Here is a 7,297-nt window from a genome sequence, read left to right as displayed (position 1 = left end):
AATTCATTTTTCTTCTTTTATTAGCTGAAATCATTTTACAAAAAGAAACTTACTGTCATTTACTCTTTCAGAATAAAATCATATGTTGAGTAGGAAAGGTAGAAAGAATACTTAAGATTTTAATTTGCCTGTGTTCAAAATATTGATTTAATTCAGTAGTTCAGTCACATTCTCCAGTAATATACAATTAGCATTTTTAATGTCTGGATTATTAAAACCCAGATTTGAAGTGTTTCATGATCCTTGTAATCATCATTCCTTAATACCTATTTGGAGCAAGATAATTTTGTAAATTTTCTATAATTAAATCATTTTTGTTTTGTACTTTTGGTTTGCTGTTTATGAAATCTTTGCTTATGCAAAATTCTTGAAGTTATTCTTCTTTTTTGCCTTTCAGAAACATGAGTGTTTATTCAGAAATATTCTTCTTAACTTTGTACATATTCACGGGACTCCAGTTTTCTTTTGTAGTATTAATTTTAGCTCAGATAAACTATGCTTTATGAGTTCACACTCTTCAAATTTATGTAACTTGTTATGTGGTCTGTCATATGGCCATTTTGCATTCTGTGTATATTCTATGTGTAATTATAAAGAATAATGTGCATTCTTTAGTTTTGAAAATATTTTTGTCTTTTTCTTAGGCTAGTTATTGATAGGACTGTGTTAAAGAAAACTGCATATAATTCTTTCTTTAAATTTTTAGTTCTGTTAACTTTTGCTTCATGTGATTTGGACTACAGTATTATATGAACAAAAATTTAGATTATTACATCTTTCTGCGATGGATGAATTAACTCATTATTACAAAATGTTTCTTCTCGTATCTGAGTTTTCTTTTTACATCCTTATATCTCATCGGTTTTTTAAGTGTAACTTTGTTTGGAATTCAGCCTGACACCCTTCATCTTTTCTTTGGCATATCTAATCTGTTTATTATGTATATATTGAATTTAAGTCTGCCATTCCTTTCTATGTATCCGAACTACTTTTTTTGCTACTATTTTCTTGCCTCTATTTAATGTTTTTCTGTTTTACAGTGTTTAATCATCCCATTCACTGCATATTTTACTGTCTTTTAAAAACACTTTTCTGAAAAGAAAATTTGGTCTGTGGAATATGCTTGTAGTACCAGCAACTAGAGAAATTGAGGTGGGAGAATCACAAGTTTGAGGCTAGCCTCAGCAATTTAGCAAGGGCCTAAGAAACTGAGCGAGACCTTGTATCAAAATAAATAAGTAAACAGATAGATAGATAAATAAAGAAAGAATTAGGCTGTAACTCAGTGGTATAATGCCTCTGAGTAAAATCCTCAGTACAAAAAAAAAGTTGATGCATTATAATTGTAGAGAATAGTAAGTTTCATTGTAGCACAATCACATATTCACATGACATCATGCCATTGACTTCACTGCTCAATACTTCTTACCTGCCTCTCTGCTCAACCCCTCCCCACTTCCTCTAACCCACTAGTTTTCTTTGTCCTTTGCTGGTGTCTGTTTCCTGCTCTAGCATACACATATAGTAAGAGTAATCATCAAGAATACAAATAAAAGATGCTGGAAAGTAGGTGGGGGAAAGACACTCCCATGTACTTGATGGAAATGTGAATTAGTATAGTCACTGTATAAATCTATGGAAATTCCTCAAAAAAATAAAAATAGAACCACCAGGTGATCCACTTATACAATTCTTGCTCTTTACCCAAAACAATTTAATTTGGAATACCTTAGTAATATATGAATATCCATGTTGTCATGGTTATGGAATCAGCCAAGTTATTAGTTATAAATTTTGTTACTTTTTAAAGGGTACTGATAAATCAAATTATATATTCTGACTAATTTAAGATATCTTCTCATAAATTTTTATATAAAGCAAGCCTTCTCAACACGAAAATTGCACTTGTGACATTGGCTTATGTCCCCAGGCTCAGAATATTTTATATTGCTCCATGTTTAGGACATCAAACAGCATCATTATTGTTTTATGAAATTAAGATTTATTTCAGTTTTCCACATATTCTATCTTTCCACCAATATTACTTTATCCATTCCTGAGCTTTCTCAAGTATTTTTCATTCTCTTCAGGTTTCTTCCTTAGAATTCTAACATGAAGTCTTAATGGTGACAAATTTCATAATTTTTGTTTTCTGTAAAGTTTTGTTGTTGTTGTTGTTGTTGTTTTGTTTTAATCTAAGGTGACTATTGCCCACATCTCGAGCGGGTGGTGGAAATGGGGTTCAACTCTGGTGGAATGGGATGGCTGAGAAACAAAAGGTAGGAAAAGTAGAATGGCAAAATAACTACAGAACATAGAAAGTAGTTTCAAAGCCAGGGCAGGATGGGCAAACTGACTAGCCAGGTCCAGCTTCTAACACCCAAAAGAGCCCATGTCTGCTTTAGGCATGTTGGAAAACATCAAAAACTTTCCATAGAAAGTTCTTCACCAAAATAGGATAAAGGTGGGGGCAGGTAGGCTGCTTAGTTCCCAAAACATCACATAGTGCTACTGCAAGGGATCTTTCTAGCAGAATGGAGAGGGAGGTCTGGTGAATTTGGAGGTTGGTCTCTGTGGGAGAGCCATAGGAAGTTCCCAATGCCAGCTCTCCCAAGCTGTGATGCTGAGTAAAGTTCCTCATGCAATTTCCAGATGGCTTCCCGCATTTGACAATCATAATTGTTCAAAACTTTGAACACAGTATTCCATTGTTTTCTGATTTCCATTGTTTTTATTGATGAGTCATCTGTAATGGTTTATTTGATTATTACACATGAGTTGGTACCAAGTATCCTTGGGTTTTGTATGAAGATTTAACCAATTTCAGATCATAATTCTTTGAAAAAGAACTGCCTTCACACTGAACATGTTGCATTAGTCACATTTCTATTATTATGACAAATACCTGAGATAATCAGATTAATATGTTTATTAAGGTTCATAATCTTAGAGGTTTTAGTCCATGATTGGTTGGCTTCACTGTTTGTGTTCATGGTGGCACATCAGGATGGGAGCACATAGCAGAGTAAAAATTTTCACCTTATGGCAAACAAGTGAAAGAGAGAGAAAAAAAGACCATAGTCCTCTTTAAAGAAGTGTCACCAAAGATCCAAAGACCTCTCACTAGGCTCCATCCAACAATTCCCAATAGCACCAAACTGGTGACCAAATTTTCAGCACATGGCCCCCTTGGAGGACAATCAAAATTCCAACCACAGTTTAGATATAGACATTTTTCCTTGTCACATTGCTTTGCATTAGGTATTATAAGTAGTCACAGGTCACTGAAAGCTTATGAGAGACTGTGCGTAAGTAACATGTAAATACTATTCCATTTTATATAAGGAATGTACAAATATTTCTTAAGCATACAAATATTTGTTTCCTCCATGAAACAAATTCTTATGTATACCAAGGGATTATTGTATTTATTTTTCTCCTCTAGGATTTTTGTGTAAACTTCAGATTAAGACTTTTAATTGAGTACTCTGATGACTTGTTCATTTGTAAAATTTATAGCCAATTTCATTTATTTTTCTTTTTTCTTTTTTGAGACAGAGAGAGAGAGAGAGAGAGAGAGAGAGAGAGAGAATTTTTTAATATTTATTTTTTAGTTTTCAGTGGACACAACATCTTTATTTTATGTGGTGCTCAGGATTGAACCCAGCACCCCCGCGCATGCCAGGCGAGTGCATTAACACTTGAGCCACATCCCCAGCCCCAATTTATCTTATTTTTCATAAAATCTATCATTTTTAATACTTTCTAGAAAACTAAATAAATGTATTGTTAATGTTTATTATATTGCAAAGACCATGGATTCTTTTCTGTATTATGAATTACTTTCATCTTTGGTTATTTTTGTTATAAATAATGCTAATTTCTTATATTCTGTGACTTATATGCTTTAAAGTCATCCTCTGAGTTTAATATCTGAATTCAATAGTTTTATTTTTTCCTTTCTTTTAAATATTTGCTAAAATTACTTTGTCTAGATATTATTTCAAAATTTTCTTTTAATGTTATTACCCTTTTGTAAATTGTTTTATCTCCTTATGTCTCTTTAGGTTTAATTTAATGTTAAATTAATACATAATCAATTACATATAATATAATTTTCTCAACTGTGAAATCTTCACAGTACACTTAAATTTGCTCCTGGCATATAAATAGACTAAGATACTGAATATTCTTAAATCATTAAAATTGTATCAAGGATCAACATGATTTGAAACTGAATTTTAGCCCCTTGATCTTTTCCATTTTGAGTCCAGCTTTACAATTATTGTGTAACAATGGAATCTTAACCCAAGCTTAGGAATGTTTACTCTTCTCTATTTGCTTTACAAGCTATGACATGTATTTATGTTTTTCTTTTAATTCAGTGTATAAAAACCCAGCTTCTGATCTCAGTTAATAGACTTGGCCCTCTTTGTTTTCTTCCTCTCTCAGATCTTATTATAATACGTTTTCATTGATTCAGAGAAAATACTGTCTTGGCAACATCAGAACATGGATGTATTGTTAGTTTCTTTTAAAAAAATAATTAAACATATGTTTTTGTAATATTCAACCACCTGAGACCTAATTTATATAACTAAAATATACCCTTTTAAAATGCTGAATTCTAGGTTTCTTTAGTATCTTCACAGTTATCAATCATCACTGATATTTAACTATAGAACATATTCATCATTGCTCACTCAAAATAATTAGCATGCCTTGTTTCTAACACCACACAAGACAATATATCTGCTAACCTAATTTCCATCCCTAAAGATTTACCTATTTCAGACATTACATATTAAATTAATTCATAATATATGCAATTTTTTGAAATTGGCTTCTTATAGTTAAAATACTACTTTTGAGATTCATAAATATTGCATGTTCAGTGCTTCATTTATTTTATTCTTGAAAAATTTACATTCTATGAATACACCACATTTTGTTTACCCATTCATCAGCTAATGAATACTTAGCTATTTCTGCCTTTTTGTGTAAATGGTAAGACTGCTATGAGCACTAGTGTAAAAGTGTACATGTTGACATTTATATTCACTTATCTTGGAAAAATTCCTAGAAGTGGAATTGTTGGTCATATGGTGGTGCTATATTTAACAATTTGAGGAAGTTCCAGAATATTCTCTTCAACAGTTTACATTCACTACAGAAATGTATGAGAGTTCCAATTTTTTAAATTTCTCAACTATATAAATGATGTTAATACATACATGTATACACACACATATATGTATCTTTGCTAACTATATTAATTTTCTAGGACTATCATGAAAATTTTATGGAGTGGGTAGCTCATACAACAAAAATTTCTCTAATTCTAGTAGGTATGCAGTGGAATCTCTTTGTCATTTTAACTTGCATTTGTTGGTGACCAATAAAATGCAAATTTCATGTTTTATTGTGATTTCAGATAATTTGGATTTGATTATATTACATCATTCTGTGCTTTGATATAATCTGAATTTCTGTTTTTCTTTTTGTGTTTTGATTGTGGCTCAGTGGAAGAGTGCTTGTCTAGCATGTGTGAGGTACTGGGTCCAATTATCAGCACCACATATAAATAAATAAAACATCAGCATCTCATAAAATATTTTTTAAAAATTGTTTTAGTAATAATGTTATTCTCAATTGTTATTTTAGATTTTTCATTACACAATTTTTTCTTTTCAATTTTCAATTCGAAACTTTCTAATTTCTATTAGAAAATTTCTAATTAGTGTTATAAATCTCCAGTAAGCAAATTTTCGCTATTTTGGTTATAAATTTAAACTTATCCTCAATGCACACACCTTGATTTGAAACATCTATTCCCTATAAAGCTAGTGCCAGATGCCAAAAACTATATAAAAAAGAAATAATAAAATATTAGAAGATTTACGGCAAAAGTTCAGTGCTAAATATGTGCACTCTTATGATTTTTCCTGAGAGTATTTCTAGGTTTAACTGGGTTAATGTCTATTTTCCTAATTTTGGTTGTGAGTCTACCACTTGCTTTATTATCCAATTGTTGATAATATAGTCCAGAAACTGAGAACATGTCTATATTCAATATAGTTTCTAGCTCACTGTTCTTGCTCAGTGAATGGTAATATTAAGTATTTAAAAGACTTGCTTTTATTGCAAAGAAAAAAGGCATATAAATATAAAGTTTTATAATCAGTTGTAAACTTAACAAAAATATAAGCTTCATAAGAACCATTATATTTTTCCAATAAAATGTAAGAATAACAATATTTTATTTACTTGGAAACTATTTCAAAACATTTATATAAATACTTATATATTTATATGTACTCCTTTGTTGATATCTATATTAATATTTCAGTCTATATTTTAGATACTAGAAATAGTACTATCATGAATATATTTATGCATACAGCAAAATGTATACTTTTTATAGAATATATAACAAGATGTGGAACAACTTATTTTTTAGCTCAGTTTAGTCTATTTTATTTTGCTTATTTTCTCATTAAGTATCCACTTTTTTAGTTTTTGATTCACAGAATTACTTTTAGTGTAAGTCTTCATAGAAAATAAGAAACAAAATATTCTGTATGCTATTATAATTGTAAAAAAAATTCTTAGAAAATGAAAGACCAGTCACAGTTTAATAAGTTGAATTTAAAATGTTAACTTTCAAATATGATCATCTATATGATACACAGACTATATAAATAATCCAACATCATGTATTATATCAACAGCATATATTAATGTAAGTCTACATTAGTAACATCAGTCATTGAAAAATAGTTATTATGTGTAGGCTGCAATCTGAATACCAAAGTTTAAGTATATAATTTTAAATAGTTTCTACTTTTAGAAATAATTTATTTTAATGGAAGATATTACTACACCAACTTCATTTCATATTCCCACTGTTTTTCTATTCCTATGTATGTTGGATAACTATTTACAATTAATATGCTTTAAAATTTTTAATTGAATGATGCTGCCATTCATTCACTTTGAAAGTTACTCCATGTTTTCTTTGCTAATGTTTATTTCTCAATTATTAAAACTTGTTTTGTTTCCAAGGATTATTTGTTACATAAAGTAACCTGAAATATCTAAATATATAAGTAAAATGTAGACATACATAAATTTCACCCATATAATGACAATATTATCAAAATTTTACATAGCAAACACCCTACTTTCCTAAAATAGTGAATTAGATGTTTTCATTTATTGATGAAAATACTAGGCGTTTTACTGTTAAATAATTAAAGTTATCACATAAATTATTTCAAAATATTGGTAAGAGAAT

Source organism: Marmota monax, unplaced genomic scaffold, assembly GCF_021218885.2.
Source record: "Marmota monax isolate L192 unplaced genomic scaffold, Marmota_monax_Labrador192_F-V1.1 WCK01_AAM20220418_F8-fsc00007, whole genome shotgun sequence".
NCBI classification, from domain to species: Eukaryota; Metazoa; Chordata; class Mammalia; order Rodentia; family Sciuridae; genus Marmota; species Marmota monax.
Note: the sequence above shows the minus strand (reverse complement) of the source record.